Source organism: Somniosus microcephalus, chromosome 3 (assembly GCF_052327205.1).
Source record: "Somniosus microcephalus isolate GS21.2 chromosome 3, FLI_Smic_1.0, whole genome shotgun sequence".
Taxonomy (NCBI): Eukaryota; Metazoa; Chordata; class Chondrichthyes; order Squaliformes; family Somniosidae; genus Somniosus; species Somniosus microcephalus.
The window spans coordinates 17,833,448-17,858,534 of NC_140989.1; the positions used below are offsets into that span (position 1 = coordinate 17,833,448).

Sequence of the window (25,087 nt, forward strand, 5' to 3'; positions counted from 1 at the left end):
CAAGGGAGCGAGTTCTGAACTCAGGACCCTTGCGGTCTGTACACCTCAAGGGTCAGATTGGACGGTGAACTGTGCCACCAGGGGAGCCCTGTCGGCCAATTAGAGGAATGATGCCAAGGTGCTACCACCTCCTCCAAACCATGGGGGAAACGCTGCCTTGAAATTCATAGACAAAAGGAGCGACTTACTAGCAAGGTTTGCTTTACAGGAATCTGTGCTGTCATTGCAGTGACAATGGCAACCATTTGTCTATTGAATGACAGCACAGTTAGGAATCAGGAGCAAGACTGTAATTTTTTTTAGGAGTCCAATGGAATCATTAGCCACGAGCACAAGTGATTAATGGATGTCACTTTAAACTCAGAGACCCACTCTATTAAGAACATAAGAAATAGGAGCAGGAGTCGGCCATTTGGCCCTTTGAGCCTGCTCCGCCATTCAATAAGATCATGGCTGATCTTCGACCTCATCTCCACTTTCCTGCGCTATCCCCATATCCCTTGATTCCCTTAATATTCAAAAATCTATCGCTCTCTGTCTTGATTATACTCAACAACTGAGCCTCCACAGCCCTCTGGGGTAGAGAATTCCAAAGATTCACCACCCGCTGAGTGAAGACATTTCTCCTCATCTCAGTCTTAAATGGCCGACCCCTTATTCTGAGACTGTGACCCCTGGTTCTAGACTCCCCAGCCAGGGGAAACATCCTCCCTGCATCTACCCTGTCAAACCCTGTAAGAATTTTGTATGTTTCATAAGAACATAAGAAATAGGAGCAGGAGTAGGCCAATCGGCCCCTCGAGCCTGCTCCGCCATTCAATAAGATCATGGCTGATCTGATCCTAACCGCCAATCCACTATCACAGAACCATCTCCTGAATCTAACAGAATTAGACACACAAAATAGGAGCAGGATCAGGCTACACGGCCCCTGGGCCCGCTCCGCTACACACAGGGCCATGACCGATCCGAACCTGGACTCATGTCCAAATTCCTGCCCGCTCCCCATAACCCTTAATTCCCTTTACTTCTAGGAAACTGTCTATTTCTGTTTTAAATTTATGTAATGATGTAGCTTCTACAGCTTTTTGGGGCAGCATATTCCATGGACCTACCACCCTCTGAGTGAAGTAGTTCCTCCTCATCTCAGTTTTGAAAGAGCAGCCCCTTATTCTAAGACTATGCCCCCTAGTTCTAGTTTCACCCATCATCGGGAACATCCTCCCCACATCCACCCGATCCAACCCCTTCACAATCTTATATGTTTCAATAAGATCGCCTCTCATTCTTCTGAACTCCAATGAGTAGAGTCCCAATCTACTCAACCTCTCCTCATATGTCCATCCCCTCATCCCCGGGATTAACCGAGTGAACCTTCTTTGTACTGACTCGAGAGCAAGTATGTCCTTTCTTAAGTATGGACACCAAAACTGTACGCAGTATTCCAGGTGCGGTCTCACCAATGCCTTGTACAACTGAAGCAATACCTCCCTATTTTTATATTCTATCCCCCTAGCAATGAAAGCCAACATTCCATTGGCCTTCTTAATCACTTGCTGCACCTGCATACTAACCTTTTGAGTTTCGTGCACCAGGACCCCCAGATCCCTTTGTACTTCGGTACTTTCCAGTTTCTTGCCATTAAGGTAATAACTTGCTGTACGATTTTTCCTGCCAAAGTGCATAACCTCACACTTTCCAGTATTGTATTCCATCTGCCAAATCTCTGCCCACTTACTTAGCCTGTCGATGTCCCCTTGCAGGTTTTTTATGTCCTCCTCACTCACTACTTTCCCTCCCATCTTAGTATCATCTGCAAATGAGATCAATGAGACCATCTCTCATTCTTCTAAACTCTAGAGAATATAGGCCTAGTCTACTCAATCTCTCCTCATAGGACAATCTCCCCATCCCAGGAACCAGTCTGGTCAACCTTTGTTGCACTCTCTCTGTGGCAAATATATCCTTCTTTACGTAAGGAGACCAAAACTGCACACAATACTCCAGGTGTGGTCTCACCAGGGCCCTATACAGGGCCTTATTGTGTAAAGTATATTACAGTCTCAGTGTAACAAGGGCTTAAGGGTTCAAAGACCACGATGGAACTGAGCACATAATCTCGAACGACACGTCAGTCACGTGCTGAGGGAGCTCTGCATCTTTGGAGTTACCATCTTCCAGATGAGACATTTAAACTGCATTCCCATTGGCCTGATCAGTTGGATGTAAAAAATCCCAGGACGCTGTTACGCAGAAGAGCAGGGGGAGGCTCTCCCCGGTGTCATGGCCAACTATCCCTCACCCAAAACCAGATTGACTGGTTATTCGTTCATTTTCTGGTACCTGGGATCTTGCTGTGCACAGATTGTCTGCCAGATTTGCCGGCATGACAACAGTGGCTGCATTTCAATAGTAACCCACTGGCTGCGAAGCACTTGGGGACATCCTGAGACTCTGCCAAGCGCTAATAGAAATGCAATTCCGTTCCCGCTTCTCTGCTGGCGTGTTTGGAACTGAGATTGATCGAAGGCTTGTGAGCAGTTGTTACGATTTCATCAGTCTGGAATGATACCGTCACGTGACTCACGGGAGGGTATAATTCTTCCGGCAGAACAAGCTGAATCAATAAACCTGTTATATGGAGAGCACTGGATGGCTGTCCATGAAATGGTGATATTAAAATTAATTCTGCCTCGCCATTCATGTCCCAGCTCAGAATTGACATTGCCACCCATTCCATTTTGAACCAAACGCTTGTCTGTTTTTGATCGAGTTATCCAAAACTTTCGAAAATCCAGACTGGATAGCAAAAGCATGTTTTCCATCCCCCCCCCCCCCCATTTTCTGCACTCCTCCAATTCTGGCCTCTTGCGCATACCCGATTTGAATCGCTCCACCATTGGCGGCCGTGCCTTCAGCTGCCTGGGCCCTAAGCTCTGGAATTCCCTCTCTAAACCTCTCCGCCTCTCTCTCCTCCTTCAAGACGCTCCTTAAAACCGACCTCTGACAAAACTTTTGGTCATCTGCCCTAATATCTCCTCGTGTGGCTCGGTGTCAAATTTTGTTTGATGATTATGCTCCTGTGAGGCGCCTTGGGATGTTTTACTATGTTAAGGGTGCTAAATAAATACAAGTTGTTGTTGTTGCAGAATCACCAATTACTAAAGATTTTCAGGTCTCAAGCCATTTTCCACCATCCCCACCCTCTTCCCACTCCTTCCTGTTGCATACTTGTCCAGTTGAGAGACTTGGTTAGAGTTCATAACCCTCAGCCAATCAGGAATGCACTGTGCAGGGAGAACTCGCTGCCTGAATACTCTGTAGTTCACACAGCGCACAGCACTGATTATATATGTGCTATATTATATTATATGATTTGATTTTTTTCTTCCGAATCAGAAATAAATGGGATTTTGTTTCTGGACTGGGCTTTGTTGCGAAATGCTCGTGGAGCCTTTCAGAGTAAAAGCTGGTGTGGGATCTTAATGTGCTCTTATTTTCAAATCCAAGCCAAGCCAAGACAAGACTTTGTGAAAGACTAAAGTATTATATATGTACTATATTATATTATATGATTTGATATGATGGGACACGGGCAGCAGAGTTTAGGATGAGATCAAGATTATGGAAGGTGTAAGATGGGCGGCCAGCCAGGAGTGCGTTGGAATTTATATATAAGTTTACCAATGAGCGAAGCTGCCCTAGATTTCATCCCCTGATCCCTTTAAATAATTCATCTGTTAGCGCCAAATTAAATAAATCCAGTCAATGTACAGAGATTGAAAACAACTGCTGGTTTTCACTGGCCTGCGACACATACGCAAAACATATAAACACTTTCTCCGGCACATACTTCAAAAGGCGGACGGGACTCGGGATTTACACTGTAAAGAGGTTCAGATTGATTATAATAGACAAGCTTTGTAGATTACGATGCACAGAAATAGCTTCATCGTGACAGAAGATATAGTAGGTGGAATTCAATTTTTACAGGCGCAGAGATTTTTCCATCCCCACGTGCACTGTACAAGTTCACTTGTACCAAAAGAAAGACTTGCATTTATATAGCGCTTTTCATTACCTCAGCACTTTACAGCCAATGATCCCGGGATGGCAGGAATGACGTATGAGGAGAGATTGGGTCGATTGGGCTTATATTCGCTGGAGTTTAGAAGAATGAGAGGGGATCGCATTGAAACTTATAAAATTCTAACAGGACTGGACAGACTAGATGCAGGAAGGATGTTCCCGATGGTCGGGGAGTCCAGAACCAGGGGTCACAGTCTAAGGATAAGGGGTAAGCCATTTAGGACAGAGATGAGGAGGAATTTCTTCACCCAGAGAGTGGTGAACCTGTGGAATTCTCTACCACAGAAGGCAGTTGAGGCCAATTCATTTAATATATTCAAGAAGGAGTTAGATATATTTCTTAAGGCTAAAGGGATCAAGGGATATGGGGAGAAAGCAGGGACAGGGTACTGAATTTGGACGATCAACCATGATCTCATTGAATGGCGGAGCAGGCTCGAGGGGCCGAATGGCCCACTCCTGCTCCTATCTTCTATGTTTCTATGAAGTACTTTTCTTGAAGTGTAATAAATGTTTTATTTTTTTATTCGTCTTATGGGATGTGGACGTTGCTGGCAAGGCCAGCATTTATTGCCCATCCCTAATTGCCCTTGAGAAGGTGGTGGTGAGCCTCCTTCTTGAACCGCTGCAGTCCATTCCAGGATTTTGACCCAGCGACAATGAAGGAACAGCCGATATACTTCTAAGTCAGGATGGCGTATGACTTGGAGGGGAACTTGGAGGTGCTGGTGTTCCCATGCACCTGCTGCCCTTGTCCTTCTAGGTGGAAGAGGTCGCGGGTTTGGGAGGTGCTGCCGAAGAAGCCTTGGCGAGTTGCTGCAGTGCATCTTGTAGGTGGCACACACGGCGCAAAGCAAGCTCCCAAAAACAGCAATGCGATAATGGGGGAAAGGCTTGGGGGTTGGGAGAGTGTTGTTTCATTATGCTCACCAAAAAAAAAAGGGGATGGGGGGCAAGATAAGATGTTCCCCACCTCCCTCCCACTGATCCCTGAATTGCTGTGAGAGTTGAACCATTTTGCAAGAAGGTGGTAATATGCAGTTGTGTGTTAGCGAGCCGCGCCACAGTTAATCTGTGCTTTTACTGATCTTGGCTGAGGGATAAATATTGGCCAGGACACCGGGGAGAACTCCCCTGCTCTTCTTGAATAGTGCCGTGGGATCTTTTACGCCCACCTGAGGGCGGACGAGGCCTCGGTTTAACGTCTCATCCGAAAGACGGCACCTCCGACAGTGCAGCCAAAAGGACTTCGAAGTAATATTTTCAACGGAAACACCTCACGATGATGGTACAGGCACTTAATTTCAGCATTTCAGGAAGATGACACTGTTCAATTAAAGGGCGCGGCTCGCTAACACACAACTGCATATTACCACCTTCTTGCAAAATGGTTTAACTCTCACGGCGATCCAGGGGTCGGCGGAGATGGGGGTGGGGGAAAGACATCTTACCTTGCCCCATATCCCCTATGTTTTGGTGTGCGTAATGAAGCCGACACTCTCCCAACCCTCAAGTCTTTCCCTCCATTATTCTCAATGAAGTCTGGATTACACAATATCCGTGGGCAACGTCAAATGCAAAAGCAGCTCCTTCCTCAATTTCTATTCCCCCCCACCCCCCATCACCCCTCCCTATCTCTGTAACCTCCTCCAGGCCTACAACCCCCCCGAGATCTGTCCCCTCAAATTATGGCCTCTATCGCATCCCCGATTTCAATCGCTCCACTATCGGTGGCCGTGCCTACAGCCGCCTGGGCCCTAAGCTCTGGAATTCCCTCCCTAAAGCTCTCCTCCTCTCTCTCCTCCTTTAAGGCGTTCCTTTAGACCTACCTCTTTGGCCAAGCCCAGTCCTAATATCTCCTTCTGTGGCTCGGTGTCAAATTCTGTTTGGTAAACGCTCCCGTGAAGTGCCTTCGGAACATTTTGCTACGTTAAAGGCGCTATACAAATGCAAGTTGTGGTTGTTGAGGAAAGCACTTGGCCTTTGCGCGACGCGGCTAAGATCAGTGAACGCGGCCAGGCGTGGGGAGGTGGAGAGGAGAGAGAATGGAAATAACCCTCAGCCACTGGCCATTGCACCGTCCACCACTCCCGCAGCACCGCCTGCTGTCCAATCCAACAACCTAACCCCCCTACCAAGAACGGCATTTAAGTCCCCAGCTCTGAACACTCGGGACCTGGGGTCCATCACCCACAAGGGCCATCACACACTTTCGCAGCTATCGCCAGTCCTCCCGATCACAAAACAGACTTTGCAGCAATTACTAACGGAATTCCAGAATTCAAGACGACTGAGTAAAATAACAGTAGACCCTCATTACAAAAGCACGGCAATCGATCACAAACCTGGATAACAATAAGCCAACACATTCTTTACACCGACAGTCTCCTCTTCATTCAAAACATCCAACGACTACATTTTAACCATTAACTTCACACTTTGCCAGGTCACTGGATGAAAACTGGGGATCGCTGGACACAGACTGACCCTGGGGATCACTGGACACAGACTGACCCCGGGGATCGCTGGACACAGACTGACCCTGGGGATCGCTGGACACAGACTGACCCTGGGGATCGCTGGACACAGATTGACCCTGGGGATCGCTGGACACAGACTGACCCCGGGGATCGCTGGACACAGACTGACCCTGGGGATCGCTGGACACAGATTGACCCTGGGGATCGCTGGACACACATTGACCCTGGGGATATTACGGACACACACTGACCCTGGGGATCGCTGGACACACACTGACCCTAGGGATCGCTGGACACAGACTGACCCTGGGGATCGCTGGACACACACTGACCCTGGGGATCGCTGGACACACACTGACCCTGGGGATCGCTGGGCACACACTGACCCTGGGGATATTACGGGCACACACTGACCCTGGGGATATTACGGACACACACTGACCCCGGGGATCGCTGGACACACACTGACCCTGGGGATCGCTGGACACACACTGACCCTGGGGATCGCTGGACACACACTGACCCTGGGGAAATCGCTGGACACACACTGACCCTGGGGATCGCTGGACACACACTGACCCTGGGGATCGCTGGGCACACACTGACCCTGGGGATATTACGGGCACACACTGACCCTGGGGATATTACGGACACACACTGACCCCGGGGATCGCTGGACACACACTGACCCTGGGGATCGCTGGACACACACTGACCCTGGGGATCGCTGGACACACACTGACCCTGGGGAAATCGCTGGACACACACTGACCCTGGGGAAATCGCTGGACACAGACTGACCCTGGGGATCGCTGGACACACACTGACCCTGGGGATCGCTGGACACACACTGACCCTGGGGAATCGCTGGACACACACTGACCCTGGGGAATCGCTGGACACAGACTGACCCTGGGGATCACTGGACACAGACTGACCCTGGGGATCGCTGGACACAGTGACCCCGGGGATATTATGGACACAGACTGACCCTGGGGATCGCAGGACACAGACTGACCCTGGGGATATTATGGACACAGACTGACCCTGGGGATATTACGGACACAGACTGACCCTGGGGATCGCTGGACACACACTGACCCTGGGGAAATCGCTGGACACACACTGACCCTGGGGAATCGCTGGACACACACTGACCCTGGGGAATCGCTGGACACAGACTGACCCTGGGGAATCGCTGGACACAGACTGACCCTGGGGATCACTGGACACAGACTGACCCTGGGGATCGCTGGACACAGTGACCCCGGGGATATTATGGACACAGACTGACCCTGGGGATCGCAGGACACAGACTGACCCTGGGGATATTATGGACACAGACTGACCCTGGGGATATTACGGACACAGACTGACCCTGGGGATCGCTGGACACACACTGACCCTGGGGATTGCTGGACACAGACTGACCCTGGGGATCGCTGGACACAGACTGACCCTGGGGATCGCTGGACACAGACTGACCCTGGGGATCACTGGACACAGACTGACCCTGGGGAATCGCTGGACACAGACTGACTGACCCTGGGGATCACTGGACACACACTGACCCTGGGGATCTCTGGACACACACTGACCCTGGGGATCACTGGACACACACTGACCCTGGGGATCACTGGACACACACTGACTGACCCTGGGGATCACTGGACACACACTGACCCTGGGGATCACTGGACACACACTGACCCTGGGGATCTCTGGACACACACTGACCCTGGGGATCGCTGGACACACACTGACCCTGGGGATCACTGGACACACACTGACCCTGGGGATCACTGGACACACACTGACCCTGGGGATCACTGGACACACACTGACCCTGGGGATCACTGGACACACACTGACCCCGGGGATATTACGGGCACAGACTGACCCTGGGGATCGCTGGACACACGCTGACCCCGGGGATATTCCGGACACACACTGACCCCGGGGATATTCCGGACACACACTGACCCCGGGGATATTCCGGACACACACTGACCCCGGGGATATTACGGACACTGGAGATAGCTGAGAGCACAGAAACAAAAATAGCCTGCTGAGTGGGACTGAGCCTGCAGAACCCAATGATGGAGTGCTAGATCTCCCAGCCACAGATTGGTATCTCTACACTTGGACTTGGACACAGCGGATGACAGGGTGTGAGGGACAGCCCAGGGACAGGAGAGGCAACGTGTTCATCAAGTCTGCTCCAGATCCTCAGCTCTTGCAGCTCTTATATTTTTTTTGTACAACTTCTCAAACCGACAATCGTGTTGCAGAATTTCAACACCTCGCAGAAAAATATATCGACATAACATTTTCACCGAGGCTGCTGCAGTTAACCAGATCACAGGAAGCTCAACACATTGCATACCCTTTTTGGACTCAACACGCTGGAGCGCAAAAAACATGAATTTGCAAGCAGATGAAAACACGGCAGACAACCGGGTTCAACAGGATTAGGACACAGCATCTCAAAAAAAAAACACTTGGAAATGTAAAAACAGAATGAAAACTCTGCTTCGACCTCCATCGGTCTGTCAAACAAACCTCGAAAGTTGGTTGGGGGTTAAAAAATATATATATTTATTATTTGAATCGCACCAACTAGAATTATACATTTCAAATTCTACAAAGCAGGAAGACTGGCCCAAACCAGCCTTCTAAATGCACAAGAAATTACTCAAAGCATTCATGCAACAACAAAAAAAAGGAGGAAATAATAAATGTTCAATTACCTTTAAGGTCCCATTAAATGACGGTTTGTACAGCCCAGTGACTCGAAAGCACTCGCTGGATCTGCTGTTATAAAACCCAAGGGTAGGACATTTTTTTGCTGTAGAAAGATGAAATGACAAATCTGTGTTTACGGGCACGGGCCAGCTCTTTAATCTTTAGTCATTCCGCGTCAGCCTGGAAATTCCCGCTGTCCGTGTGCTGAGGTCACCAGTGGGAGCCGGGCGGGAGGCTCTGGGGCTGCGATCAATCATAAGGCAGTGGCTGACTGGGGGAGAGAGAGAGAGTGAGTGTGTGTGTGTGTGTGTGCGCTAGGAGACACTACTGAGGTAAGCTCGTCACTAGAGAAAATACCCACTGATGATGCACATCCACGTACATAAATAGCTACAGGGCCCCTCAGAGGGCTCATCCGACAATCGACCGGCCTCTGTCCCCTGGTCCCCTGTCTCTGTCTCTGCTGCACAGGCAGATTGATCGACCGGGGGCGGCGGGCGGGGGGGCGGAAACCATAATGTCAACACTGACAAGTTATGGAGGCTGTCATCTGAGAGGCTTTTTCCCCCCCCCCCCAAAAAAAATGGATATGTTTACAGTTAAATTGGTCAGTAATTACACATGTCTGGGTAGACTGCACTGACGTAGACTCAACTAAAGGGCACCATTCACATGATTTGAAAAACGTATTTATTCTGCACATAATAAAATGTATGTATTCCATGAATGAAATACTGTATTAGGAGCATTCGGCCCAGCGGCACAAACTCTAGCTGAAGAAAACATATGTGCAGAATTCACTGTGCTGTTCCCCACTCTCTCTCCCTCTCTCTTTCTCTCTCTCCCCCTCTTACTCGGTCTATATCTCTCTCTCTCTTCCTCCCTCACTCTTTGTCTCTCTCCCTCCCCCTCTCTCTCTCTCTGTCTCCCTTTCCGCCTTTCTTTCCCTTTCACTCCGTCTGTCTGTCTCTCTCTATCTTTCCCCTTCTCTCTCTCCCTCCCCCTCTCTCTCTCTCTCTCTCCTTCGCTGTCTGTATTTCTCTCCCCCCCCCGTCTCTTTCTCCCCATCTTCATCTCTTCTCTTTCCCCTCTCTTCCCCCCATCTCTCTCTCTCTCTCTCTCTATCCCTTTCCGCCTTTCTTTCCCTTTCACTCCGTCTCTCTGTCTCTCCCCCTCCCTCTCGGTCTCTTTCGCCACATTCAATTCAAATTACTTTCCCTCTCTCCCCTCCCTGTCTCTTTCGCCACATTCAATTCAAATTACTTTCCCTCTCTCCCCTCCCTCTCTGTCTCTCCCCCTCTCTGTCTCTCTCTCTCTCTCTTCCCTCTCTGTCTCTTCCCATCCCCTCTCCCCCTGTGTGTCTCTCTCTCCCCCTGTCTGTCTCTCTCTACCCTGTCTCTCCCCCTCTGTCTCTCTCTTCCCTCTGTCTCTTCCCATCCCCGTCTCTCTCTCTCCCCCTGTCTGTCTCTCTCCCCCCTCTGTCTCTCCCCCTCTGTGTGTGTCTCTCTCTCTTCCCTCTGTCTCTTCCCATCCCCTCTCCCCCTCTGTCTCTCTCTCCCCATCCCCTCTCTCTATCTCCCTCTGTCTCTCTCTCCCCCCCCGTCTGTCTCTCTCTACCCTCTGTCTCTCCCGCTCTCTGTGTGCCTCTCACTTCTTCCCTCTGTCTCTCTCTCTCTCCCCATCCCCTCTCTCTCTTCTTCCCTCGCTGTCTCTCCCCCTCTCTGTCTCTCTCTCTCTCCCCATCCCCTCTCTCTATCTCTCTCTCTGTCTCTCTCTCTCTTCTTCCCTCTCTCTCTCTCCCCATCCCCTCTCTCTATCTCTCTCTCTGTCTCTCTCTCTCTTCTTCCCTCTCTCTCTCTCCCCATCCTCTCTCTCTATCTCCCTCTGTCTGTCTCTCTCTCCGGCCCTCTCTATTTAACTCCTTGCAGTTTTGAGACACCTTCTCCATTCCACTCGTTTCTTTTCTTCCCCCCGCCCCGCCCCATACAACAACACCAACTAAACAGGTAAATGTTCTGCAAGCTTCCGCTAGCCACAGAGCTCACAGGAAGGCCAGGAAGTGAGTGCAATGACTCAGCAGGCTAGGGGAGACACCGCACCCATTAAAAAAGGCACAGCAAATTAGGGATATCAAACTCTTTTTGCATCACTGTTGGCTGCAGAGGTGGAGATACCACGGAGGTGGTTGTATAAAGTTCCCGTTCCCGTTAATTTGCATATGATTCAAGTTACTGACATTACATTTACAATGTAGCCACCAGTGCGATTACAGCTCGAACATTGCTCCGTATGACAGCAGTGACTATATTTCAAAAGGTACTCCATTGGTTGTAAAGCGCTTTGGGACGTCCTGAGGCTGTGAAAGGCGCTATATGCATGGGAGAACTTTCCTTTCTAAGAGCAGCCCTGTCCAAACTCAAGGGCTGCAAAAATCCAAAAGAGGACGAGACAGCAAGTGAGGAATAGAAGAACAGAGGGTGCAAGACCGAGTTACCCTGGCTTCCAGGGGTGGGGGAATCCGGGGGCCGCAGCACCCGCGTCCTGCAGCAACAACTTGGACTTGGACTTGTATAGCGCCTTTAATGTAGTAAAATGTCCCACAGCGCTTCACAGGAGTGTTGTCAAACACCGAGCCACAAAAGGATATATTAGGACAGAGGACCAAAAGCTTGGTCAAAGAGGTAGGTTTTAAGGAGTGTCTTAAAGGAGGAGAGAGAGGCGGAGAGGTTTAGGGAGGGAATTCCAGAGCTTAGGGCCTTGGCAGCTGAAGGCACCGCCACCAATGGTGGAGCGATGAAAATCAGGGATGCTCAAGAATTGGAGGAGTGCAGATATCTCTGAGGGTTGTAGGGCTGGAGGAGGTTAGAGAGAGAGGGAATCACCATCCCTCACCTGCCCAGCATGAAACCGAGACAAACCGACCATAAGAACATTAGAACGTAAGAAATAGGAGCAGGAGTCGGCCATTCGGCCCCTCGAGCCTGCTCCGCCATTCAGTAACATCATGGCTGATCTTCTACCTCATCTCCACTTACCTGCACTATCCCATATCCCTTGAGTCCCTTAATATTCAAAAATCTATCGATCTCTGTCTTGAATATACTCAACAACTGAGCCTCCACAGCTCCCTGGGGTAGAGAATTCCAAAGATTCACCACCCTCTGAGTGAAGAAATTTCTCCTCATCTCAGTCCTAAATGGCCGACCCCTTATTCTGAGAATGTGACCCCTGGTTCTAGACTCCCCAGCCCAGGGGGAAACATCCTCCCTGCATCTACCTTGTCAAGCCCTGTAAGAATTTTGTATGTACCAGCACTGCCCTCCGGGTTCAGTTCGCCAGATGGAACTGTGTTGCCCAGAGCGAAAAAGAGCCACAGGTTTGATCCCCAGTCCCGAGTCAACCAAGCGTGGCCAAGGTGGCACCAGCGATGCTACAGCTGACCAGCGTTCTCACTTCCTACCTGTTAATCCATGTTTCCCGCAGGAAAGTGTACGGCTGTTGACGTAAGAAAACTACTAGGCACTTGGTCTAAGCATTAAACAAAGCTTTAATCAACTGTTTTACAACATGGAGGTCTAGTTGTGTCCTTCACTAGTTCCTGTTAAGAATGTCCTGAGCAAGCTGGGCCCGTGCCCGAGTATTTATACTCTCCCTGGACAGTGCCACCCATAGGCCACTCAGTATTATTTCATAAGTCTTTCTTTCATGAATGACTGATTCATGTCAGCTGTCAAGTGAGGACGGCATCTAACTCCTCAATAACGATGCACATTCTCTGAGCCCACACACTGAGAATGACCACTGGGGAGTAGCACTGGTGAGCAGATGGTGTCTGTAACACTGCATCATCAACCAGGACACATTGGGTGGGGAGGAGGGAGGGGAGAGGATCAGAATCCGAAATGGATACGGGAAAGAAATTACATTCCATTTTATTCTATTACCACAGCCGTATAATTAGTCGCCTGTAGAACTGAATATACGTGTTGTAACTAACAAATAATGTACGTGAATTAAAGCAACGGTTGTCTCAGAATTCACTTCTAGCTCAAACACTAGTGAACCTTCCTGCACTTATTCAAAATTACCCAGCATTACTGCTCAAAAATCTGTTGGCGACGACAAAAGCTGCTCTTTTACAAAGGTGTTTTCTTCCTTAACGTACACTACCCAGTGCCCGAGAGCACGCGGGTAACGTACACTACCCAGAGCCGTGAGAGCACGCGGGTAACGTACACTACCCAGAGTCATGAGAGCACGCGTGTAACGTACACTACCCAGAGCCCAAGAGAGGGCACGCAGGTAACGTACACTACCCAGAGCCCGAGAGAGCACGCGGGTAACGTACACTACCCAGAGCCCGAGAGAGGGCAGTGGGTAACGTACACTACCCAGAGCCCGAGAGAGGGCACGCGGGTAACGTACACTACCCAGAGCCCAAGAGGGGGCAGTGGGTAACGTACACTACTCAAAGCCCGAGCGAGCACGCGGGTAACGTACACTACCCAAAGCCCGAGAGAGCACACGGGTAACGTACACTACCCAGAGCCGTGAGAGCACACGGGTAACGTACACTACCCAGAGCCCGAGAGAGCACGTGGGTAACGTACACTACCCAGAGCCCGAGACAGCACGCGGGTAACGTACACTACCCAGAGCCGTGAGAGCACACGGGTAACGTACACTACCCAGAGCCTGAGAGAGCACGTGGGTAACGTACACTACCCAGAGCCCGAGACAGCACGCGGGTAACGTACACTACCCAGAGCTGTGAGAGCACGCGGGTAACGTATACTACCCAGAGCTGTGAGAGCACGCGGGTAACATACACTACCCAGAGCCGTGAGAGCACGCGGGTAACGTACACTACCCAGAGCCCGAGAGAGGGCACGTGGGTAACGTACACGACCCAGAGCCCGAGAGGGGGCACGCGGGTAACGTACACTACCCAGAGCCCGAGAGGGGGCACGCGGGTAACGTACACTACCCAGAGCCCGAGAGGGGGCACGCGGGTAACGTACACGACCCAGAGCCGTGAGAGGGCACACGGGTAATGTACACTACCCAAAGCCTGAGAGGGGGCGTGCGGGTAATGTACACTACCCAGAGCCCGAGAGAGAGCACGCGGGTAATGTACACTACCCAGAGCCCGAGAGAGGGGGCACGCGGGTAACGTACACTACCCAGTGCCCGAGAGCACGCGGGTAACGTACACTACCCAGAGCCGTGAGAGCACGCGGGTAACGTACACTACCCAGAGTCATGAGAGCACGCGTGTAACGTACACTACCCAGAGCCCAAGAGAGGGCACGCAGGTAACGTACACTACCCAGAGCCCGAGAGAGGGCACGCGGGTAACGTACACTACCCAGAGCCCAAGAGAGGGCACGCGGGTAACGTACACTACCCAGAGCCCGAGAGAGGGCACACAGGTAACGTACACTACCCAGAGCCCGAGAGAGGGCACGCGGGTAACGTACACTACCCAGAGCCCGAGAGAGGGCACGCGGGTAACGTACACTACCCAGAGCCCGAGAGAGGGCACGCGGGTAACGTACACTACCCAGAGCCCGAGAGAGGGCACGCGGGTAACGTACACTACCCAGAGCCCGAGAGAGGGCACGCGGGTAACGTACACTACCCAGAGCCCGAGAGGGGGCACGCGGGTAACGTACACTATCCACAGCCCGAGAGGGGGCACGCGGGTAACGTACACTACCCAGAGCGTGAGAGGGGGCACGCGGGTAACGTACACTACCCAGAGCCTGAGAGGGGGCACGCGGGTAACGTACACTATCCACAGCCCGAGAGGGGGCACGTGGGTAACGTACACTACCCAGAGCGTGAGAGGGGGCACGCGGGTAACGTACACTACCCAGAGCCTGAGAGGGGGCACGCGGGTAACGTACACTACCCAGAGCCCGAGAGGGGGCACGCGGGTAACGTACACTATCCACAGCCCGAGAGGGGGCACGCGGGTAACGTACACTACCCAGAGCCTGAGAGGGGGCACGCGGGTAACGTACACTACCCAGAGCCCGAGAGGGCTTGTGGCTAACCTTAACAGTGCAAATGAGCTATTCAACAGCGGCAAGGGGAATCACACTGATTCTCCACACAAACACACGCTCACACACACACACACACATAGGAACAGGAGGAGGCCATTCAGCCCCTCGAGCCTGTTCCGCCATTCAATGAGATCATGGCTGATCTGTGACCTAACCCCATATACCCGCCTTTGGCCCATATCCCTTAATACCTTTGGTTAACAAAAAGCTATCAATCTAAAGGGACGGTTCCTGAATCTAGATAACTTTGGAAGATTATAGTTAGGGCATCTGCAAAGTGCTCACCTCCTTCCTGACTACCCTGTTTTTCCTAATGTAACTATACAAATTCTTCGTATTGATTTTGATATCCCTTGCAAGTTTCTTTTCATACTTCCTTTTTGTAGCTCTTACTGTCTGTTTTGTGACCCTTTGCTGTTCTTTGTATCTTTCCCATTCGCCAGGATCTGTGCTATTTTTTGCATTTTTGTATGCCCGTTCCTTTAGTTTTATGCTGCCCTTTACCTCTTTCGTTGGCCATGGCTGGGTTTTTCTGGCAAGTAGACCTCTTGCCCCATGAGGGGTATAAACTGGTTCTGTATCACGTTAAATTCTTTTTTAAACATCTCCCACTGATCTTCTGTCGTTTTACCCATTAACAGATTTACCCAGTTTACTGTGGACAGTCTCAGCCTCATCCCACTGAAGTCGGCCTTACCTAAATTTAGAATCTTAACAGCTGTTTCACGTTTCTCCCTTTCAAACGCTACTTTGAACGCTATTGAATAAATGTTCACGCACAATTAGGCTGTTAACTACATCTGGCTCATTACTAAGTCTAATATGGCTTGCCCCTTTGCTGCCTCTCGGACATATTGTTGTAGAAAACTATCCTGGACACACTCAAGAAATTCACTACCTTTTTGAAAGGTGCTAGTCTGCTTTTCCCAATCAATATGAAAGTTAAAATCCCCCATTAAATCCATTCTGCCTTTACTACATGCTTGTCTAATCTCTGCATTTATACAATCTAGCACTTCAGAGCTACTACCAGGGGGCCTATACACAACTCCCACTACAGTCTTCGATCCTTTCCTATTTCTTAATTCAACCCATAAAGTCTGCACTGGCTGCTTACCTCTCTTTAAATCCTCTCTTATCACAGATCACAGAAATCACAGAAACCCCACAATGCAGATAGAGGCCATTTCGGCCCATCGAGCCTGCACCGACACATATCCCACCCGATCCCCGTAACCCCTACACCAACACATATCCCACCCTATCCCCGTAACCCCACATATTTAATCCCCCTAACACTAAGGGTCAATTTTTATCATAGCCAATCAACCTAACCCGCACATCTTTGGACTGTGGGAGGAAACCGGAGCACCCGGAGGAAACCCACGCAAACACGGGGAGAATGTGCAAACTCCACACAGACAGTCACCCGAGGCCGGATTCGAACCCGGGTCCCTGGCGCTGTGAGGCAACAGTGCTAACCACTATGCCATCAGTGAAGTGATTTCATCCCTGATCACTAAGGCTACTCCTCCCCCTCTGCCATTTTCCCTATCTGTCCTGTAGACCTTATAACCTAGTATATCTAGTTCCCAGTCCTGACTGTCCTGCAACCATGTCTCAGTAATGGCCACCATGTCATACCCTCTAACTTGAATTCGTGCCTGCAGTTCATTCAATTGATTCCTTATTCAACGACGCACACAGGCACGCACGACACACATGCACAACACACACGCACGTGCATGCACACACACGTGGGCACACGCACACACATACACACACACACACACACACACACACACAGAGCAGGAAGCCACTGGATCGTGATCAGAAGCAGGAACCCTGGTTGATATTCCCCCCTTCCCGGGATCTATCAACAACACAAAAACTGTCCACCAGGAGGTGGTCTTGAGTGACATGGGATAACTCACCCTTGACTCTTGTGCCGTGGTGTGGGAGGAGGGAAGGGGGTTGGGAAGAACCAGTCTCCTATCAGCACTTTCTCACAGTGACTCAGTGACATACAACAAAGATTAAGTACAGCATGTAATAAGTAGCAATGATGAGAAACCTCACTCGTACGAGGGGCTTTGATAGAGTAGATAGGGAGAAACTGTTTCCACTGGCAGGAGGGTCGGTAACCAGAGGACACTGATTTAAGATCATTGGCAAAAAAGCCAGGGGGGAGTTGAGGAGAATTTTTTTTACGCAGCGAGTTGTTGTGATCTGGAATGCGCTGCCTGAAAGGGCGGCGGAAGCAGATTCAATAGTAACTTTCAAAAGGGGAATTGGATAAATACTTGAAAAGGAAAAATTTGCAGAGCTGTGGAGAAAGAGCGAGTGAGTGGGACTAATTGGAGAGCTCTTTCAAAGAGCTGGCACAGGCACGATGGGCCGAACGGCCTCCTTCTGGTCTTCATGATTCTATGATTCCAGGACTAGGATGCGATACTACAGTTCATTTTTTAACTAACATGAAAATAAAGCTTCTAAACATCTAGGAAGACAACATACAGAATAATAAAAGGATACACAAGGTGAGGGACTTGAATCCCTTTTTTTTTTATTCGTTTCAAGGCCGGCATTTATTGCCCATCCCTAATTGCCCTTGAGAAAGTGGTGTTGAGCAGCCTTCTTGAACTGCTGAAGTCCATTTTTGATACGACAGAGCGGCCATTAAGAGTCAACCACATTGCTGTGGGTCTGGAGTCACATATAGGCCAGACCAGGTAAGGGCAGCAGATTTCCTTCTCTAAAGGACATTAGTGAACCAGATGGGTTTTTAATGACAATCCGGTTAGTTTCATGGTCACCATTAATAGCACTAGCTTTTTAGTCCAGATTTATTTAATTAACTGTAGTTAAATTCCCCAGCTGCCGTGGTGGGATTTGAACTCACTAACCTTCCAATTATTAGTCCAGGTTTACTGGATTAACTAGTTCAGTAACATAACCATGATGCTACCATACCCTCGTTAGTCCACGGCACAGTGTGTGGTGTCTCAATGTGTCACCATGTGTGAACAGTGCATTGATCTACAGTATATGAAACCAGGACATAGAAGCGTGAAGTGCAAATGAAATTCAGTACAAAAAACAAACCTCTAAAAAGGGACTAGTGGTCGTCACCAGGCTTAGTTAGCATATTCATGCAAAGAAGAAAATTTCTCAATAACAGCAACAACCTGTATTTATATAGCGCCTGTAAGGTAGTAAAACGTCCCAAGGTGCTGCACCAGAGCGATTATCAGACAAAATTTGACACCGAGCCACATAAAGAGAAATCAGGGCAGACTTGGTCAAAGTGGTAGGTTTTAAGGAGCATCTTAAAAGGAGGAGGAGAGGTTTAGGGAGGGAATTCCAGAGCTCGGGGCCCAGGCAGCTGAAGGCACGGCCGCCAATGGTGGAGCGATTAAATTCGGGGATGCTCAAGAGACCAGAATTGGAGGAGTTTGTGGGATCTTGCTCTGCACAAATGGCTGTGCGTGGTTGTCTGCTTTGCAACAGAGATTCCTTCGTCTTAGGCAGTCCCTCGGAACCGAGGATGACTTGCTTCCACACTAAAAATGAGTTCTCAGGTGACTGATGAGTCCAATGCAGGACCTACAGTCTCTGTCACAGGTGGGGCAGACGGTGGTTGAAGGGGTGGGCGGGTGGGGTGCTTGGGTTGACGTGCGCTCCTTGCGCTGCCTGCGCTTGGCTTCCGCTTGCTCCCGGTGAAGAGACTCGAGGTGTTCGGCGCCTTCCCGGATGCTTCTCCTCCAATTTGTGCGGTCTTGGGCCAGGGATTCCCAGGTGTTGGTGGGGCTGTTACACTTTTTCAAGGAGGCTTTGAGGGTGCCCTTGAAGTGTTTCCTCTGCCCACCTGGGGCTCTCTTGCCATGCCGGAGCTCCGAGTAGAGCGCTTGTTTTGGGAGTCTCGTATCGGGCATGCGGAGGATGTGACCCATCCATCGGAGCTGATCGAGCGCGGTCAAAGCTTCGATGCTGGGGATGTTGGCCTGAGCAAGAACACTGACGTTGGTGCGCCTATCCTGCCAATGGATTTGCAGGATTCTTGCGGAGGCAGTGTTGGTGGTACCTCTCCAGTGCTTTGAGGTGCCTGCTGTACATGGTCCATGTCTCTGAGGCATACAGCAGGGCGGGTACAGCGGCATATAGTGTGTCAGTGCAGCCTTCGGTCGCCTGAGGAAGAGCGTGTTTGAAGACCAGGACCTCAAACAGAGATTACACCTCCAAGAAAGAAATCTGCATTTCTATAGCGCCTTTCACGACCACTGGATGTCTCAAAGCACTTTACAGCCAATGAGGTATTTTTTGAAGTGCGGTCACTGTTGTAATTCGGGAAACGCAGCAGCCAATTTGCGCACGGCAAGCTCCCACAAGTGGCAATGTGGCAATGACCGGATAATCTGATTTAGTGATGTTGGGTTGAAAGATAAATATTGGCCCCAGGACACCTGGTAGAACTCCCCCTGCTCTTCTTCGAAATAGTGGCGGTGGGATCTTTTACCTCCGCACGAGAGAGCAGACGGGGCCTCGGTTTAACGTGGCTGTGAAGCGCTTTGAGACATCCTGAGGATGTGAAAGGCGCTACAGAAATGCAAGGTCATGCTGAACACACCAGAAAGAATCCTGCTGTTCATTAAAAAGAAATAAAGACACAGATTTAGGGGCTGGGGGGTGGGCTGGGGTGCGGAAACAAATGGTTCAGGACTGCTTGTTGTCAATTCTGGCCACCTTAAATGAATACTTAACAATAGAGTTTTACTGATTAAAAACAACTTCCCTTTATACAGCGTCTTTAACCTAGTAAAACGTCCCAAGGCGCTCCACCGGTGCGTTATCAAACAAAATTTGACACTGAGCCATAGAAGGAGATATTAGGGCAGATGGCCAAAAGCTTGATCAAAGAGGTAGGTTTTCGGGAGCGTCTTAAAGGGGGAGAGAGAGAGGCAGAGAGATTTAGGAAGGGAATTCCAGAGCTTGGGGCCCGGGTAGCTGAAGGCACGGCTGCCAATGGTGGGGCGATTAAAATCGGGGATGCGCATGAGTCCAGAATTGATCCCTTCCATATTAAGAGTGCAGCAGCTTCTGAGACGGAAGGTGACATAGAAACATAGAAGATAGAAGCAGGAGTGGGCCATTCGGACCCTCGAGCCTGCTCCGCCATTCAATGAGATCATGGCTGATCATCCAAATTCAGTACCCTGTCCCTGCTTTCTCCCCATATCCCTTGATCCCTTTAGCCTTAAGAAATATATCTAACTCCTTCTTGAATATATTTAATAAGTTGGCCTCAACTGCCCTGTGTGGTAGAGAATTCCACAGGTTCACCACTCTCTGGGTGAAGAAATTCCTCCTCATCTCAGTCCTAAATGGCTTACCCCTTATCCTTAGACTGTGACCCCTGGTTCTGGACTCCCCGGCCATCGGGAACATCCTTCCTGCATCTAGTCTGTCTAGTCCTGTTAGAATTTTATAAGTTTCAATGAGATCCCCTCTCATTCTTCTAAATTCTAGCAAATATAAGCCCAATCGACACAATCTCTCCTCATACGTCATTCCTGCCATCCCAGGTATCAGTCTGGTGAATCTACGCTGCACTCCCTCCATGGCAAGAACATCCTTCCTCAGATAAGGCGAACAAAACTGCACACAATACTCAAGGTGTGGTCTCACCAAGGCCCTGTACAACTGCAGCAAGACATCCTTGTTCCTGTACTCAAACACTGTCGCTACGAAGGCCAACATACCATTTGCCTTCTTAACCGCCTGCTGCACCTGCATGCTTACCTTCAGCGACTGGTGCACAAGGACACCCAGGTCTCGTTGCACTTCCCCTTCTCCCAATCTATTGCCGTTCAGGTAATAATCTGTAGCAGGAGCAAGTTAATCAGATACTTCAGGTTCACATGCTTCAACACGTATAACCTAAGTCTAACAACTTCTCCAGCCTGCATTCGTAAAGGTTCCCCCACCCCCATCCCCGCACCCCCACCCACCTGAAAAATATAAAAATTCAAACCATCTCTACTCAGGGAAACAAGAATAAAATCGATTTTACTTTGGATTGAAAAGACTGGTTTTGTCGTGTTTAATTCATGTGCATCTCAGAGGCTGGGAGGGGTGCTAAATAGATGTGGAGTCACTATGTTCTAAGATTACTCAGAAGCAGACCCAATGCTGCCTAAACACGCCTGCTTCTTCCGTGCTGGCTTTACCTTATTCTGATGGGGAAACTTTAAAAGGGGTATTCTTGTTCTGTCAATGAAGTACTTGCACGTCAGCAATTGTGCGCAAACACATTTCTTTTCAATTAAAAAAAATCTATGCAAAAGATCCTCGTTCCTGCAGAAGAGTGCGGGGTGGGGGGGGGAGGAGGTGGGGGAAGTTTAAAAAAGAGACACCTAGGTGAGGGGTCAAGACCGACAACACAACTCATCGCCAAAGCTAAACAGAGTAGGAGAGAAGATTAAGCAAGTCAAAGAGTGCTGCTTGAAGACAATGCAATGCAGGGTTAATGGGGGCGAGTGATTTTTTTCACGCCGCGAGTTGTTGTGATCTGGAATGCACTGACTGAAAAGGCGGTGGAAGCAGAGTCAATAGTAACTTTCAAAAGGCATTTGGATAAATACTTGAGGGGGAAAAAATTGCAGAGCTATGGGGCAGCACGGTGGCATAGTGGTTAGCACTGTTGCCTCACAGCGCCAGGGACCCGGGTTCAAATCCGGCCTCGGGTGACTGTCTGTGTGGAGTTTGCACATTCTCCCCGTGTTTGCGTGGGTTTCCTCCGGGTGCTCCGGTTTCCTCCCACAGTCCAAAGATGTGTGGGTTTAGGTTGATTGGCTATGATAAAAATTGGCCCTTAGTGTTAGGGGGGATTAAATATGTGGGGTTACAGGGATCGGGTGGGATATGTGTCGGTGCAGGCTCGATGGGCCGAAATGGCCTCTATCTGCACTGTGGGGTTTCTGTGACTCTGTGAAAGAGCAGAGGGAGTGGGACTAATTGGAACGTTCTTTCAAAGAGCCGGCACAGATATGATTGGCTGAATGGCCTGCTTCTGTGCTGAATGATTCTATGATGGAGAAAAATGGAGATATTTGTCATTCCTGGTGGCATATAGGTCAAATAGCGAACCACAACCATACTTTATACGTCATATTATAGGAGCAGGAGGCGGCCATTCAGCCCCTCGAGCCTGTTCCGCCATTCAATGAAGATCATGGCTGATCTGCACCTCAGCTCTGTTTGCCCGCCTTTAATCCATAATAAAAACACAACGTGAAGCAACCAGCGCTGCACTGATGGGTCAATCCGAATCTTAATTCCAAGCACTGGTGCAGCTCAGAAAGTCTCTTGCAAGACAACTCAACGGTCCAGGCCAGTCCTCCTGCAGTGAGCCTGAGCAGCAAGTGGGTGGGGGCGGGAGGGCGGGTGTAAATAGCATTTCACCGAATGTCCACGCACACCCACTTTCCAGTGAACATTACTAGATAGCATCAGAAACAAAGCTACCTTGGTTACATGTTTTTCCACTCTAGCCTGGGGCACTGAGCCGCACTGTGGTATCAGCCAAACACTGAGCAGCTTGGATTAGCAAACTCGGTACATGGCCAAAGAACAACAGAAAACGCTGTTTTTTTTTTCTTCCTTCCCTTCAGCTGTCCTTCATTCTGCCAGCGCAATTCACACCTCATCTAGAGCCTTCGTCTTCTTCTTAGGCAGTCCCTCGGAACCGAGGATGACTTGCTTCCACATTAAAAATGTGTTCTCAGGTGACTGATGAGTCCAATGCGGGACCTACAGTCTCTGTCACAGGTGGGGCAGACGGTGGTTGAAGGGGCGGGTGGGTGGGGTGCTTGGGTTGACGTGCGCTCCTTGCGCTTGGCTTCCGCTTGCTCCCGGCGAAGAGACTCGAGGTGTTCGGCGCCTTCCCGGATGCTTCTCCTCCACTTTGTGCGGTCTTGAGCCAGGGATTCCCAGGTGTCGGTGGGGATGTTACACTTTTTCAAGGGGGCTTTGAGGGTGTCCTTGAAGCGTTTCCTCTGCCCACCTGGGGCTCTCCTGCCGTGCCGGAGCTCCGAATAGAGTGCTTGTTTTGGGAGTCTCGTATCGGGCATGCGGACAATGTGACCCATACATCAGAGCTGATTGAGCGTGGTCAAAGCTTCGATACTGGGGATGTTGGCCTAAGCAAGAACACTGACGTTCTAGAGCCATCCTTTGTTCCTTAACCTGTCCCATTACCATCTCCCCTTGCCTTGAATATCTCTTAATGTCTCTTAATGTCACCAGACTGATACCTGGGATGGCAGGAATGACGTACGAAGAGAGATTGGGTCGATTAGGCTTATATTCGCTAGAGTTTAGAAGAATGAGAGGGGATCTCATTGAAACTTATAAAATTCTAACAGGACTAGACAGACTAGATGCAGGAAGGATGTTCCCGATGGTGGGGGAGTCCAGAACCAGGGGTCACAGTCTAAGGATAAGGGGTAAGCCATTTAGGACTGAGATGAGGAGGAATTTATGTGTTCAACCATAAATGTTTTTCGATGCTTTGGCAACATAAGATGTAACTTGTCATGCCAATAAAGTGATTTGAATTGAATTGAATTGAATTGAGTGGTGAACCTGTGGAATTCTCTGCCACACAGGGCAGTTGAGGCCAATTCATTAAATAAATTCAAGAAGGAGTTGGATATATTTCTTGAGGCTAAAGGGATCAAGGGATATGGGGAGAAAGCAGGGACAGGGTACTGAATTTGGATGATCAGCCATGATCTCATTAAATGGCGGAGTGGGCTTGAGGGGCTGAATGGCCTACTCCTGCTCCTATCTTCTATGTTTCTATGTCTCTCAATGTCTCTTAATCTCTCCTGCTTTCTATCCTATCACTGACCTTCCCTTTTGTTCTTTCATCCCCTCCCCCTTTTCCCAGCCCCTAAACTTGCTTTCCATTTCCTGCTTTTTTCCAGTTCTGACGAAAGGTCATCGACCTGAAACATTAACTCTGTTTCTCTCTCCACCGATGCTGCCCTGGCCTGCTGAGGTTTTCTGCCCTGAAGGATATTAGTTGCATTTTTTTTATGACAATTCGACAGCTTCATGGTCACTTTTACCAATAGTAGCTTTTTATTTCCGCATTTTTTTTTCAAAAGTGAAGTCAAATTACCAAGATGGGATTTAAACTCATGTAATCTGGATTATTAGTCCAGTAACATGGCCACTACGCTATCGCCCTCGCTGTTGGTTTCCATTCAAGTGCTTGCAGGAAGGGCTTGTTCCCCCACTCCCCCCCCCCCCCATTACTGCCGTCATGAAGCGTGCGTGTTCGGGTGAGGCTCTCAGGTAAGCAATGCGAAGGGGAGGAAATCCAGAAATAAAACTGGAGGACGGGAACAGGGCAACAGAATGAAACGTGATCGCGAGCGAGCTGGATCGGTCTTAATTACCGAGAGTAAAACACTGAAACTCGAATTTGCTCTGTATCGGTCTTGCTCTTGCCTCTAATTATACTGGCACAGTTAAGAAAGAAAGACTTGCAGATAGCGTCTATTTCTATAGCGCCTTTCACAATCGCAGGACATCCCAAAGTGCTTTACAGCCAATGAAGTACTTTTTGAAGTGTAGTCACTGTTGTAATGCAGGTAACGCAGCAGCCAATTTGTGCCCAGCAAGCCCCCACAAACA

General features: G+C 49.7%; 1 protein-coding gene across 4 annotated transcripts in view; it reads right to left on the bottom strand.

Annotated features, from left to right (window-relative positions):
• hivep2a (HIVEP zinc finger 2a) overlaps nucleotides 1-25,087 on the bottom strand; it is a 276,998-nt gene that overhangs the window by 162,464 nt on the left and 89,447 nt on the right. For 2 of the 4 annotated variants that reach the window (XM_085979233.1, XM_085979232.1), the window contains exon 2: nucleotides 9,320-9,417. The gene's annotated coding sequence lies outside the window, so the exon portion shown is untranslated. Of the gene's footprint in view, nucleotides 1-9,319; nucleotides 9,586-25,087 lie in introns of all 4 variants that reach the window. The other 2 variants (XM_085979230.1, XM_085979231.1) reach the window with 1 other exon arrangement.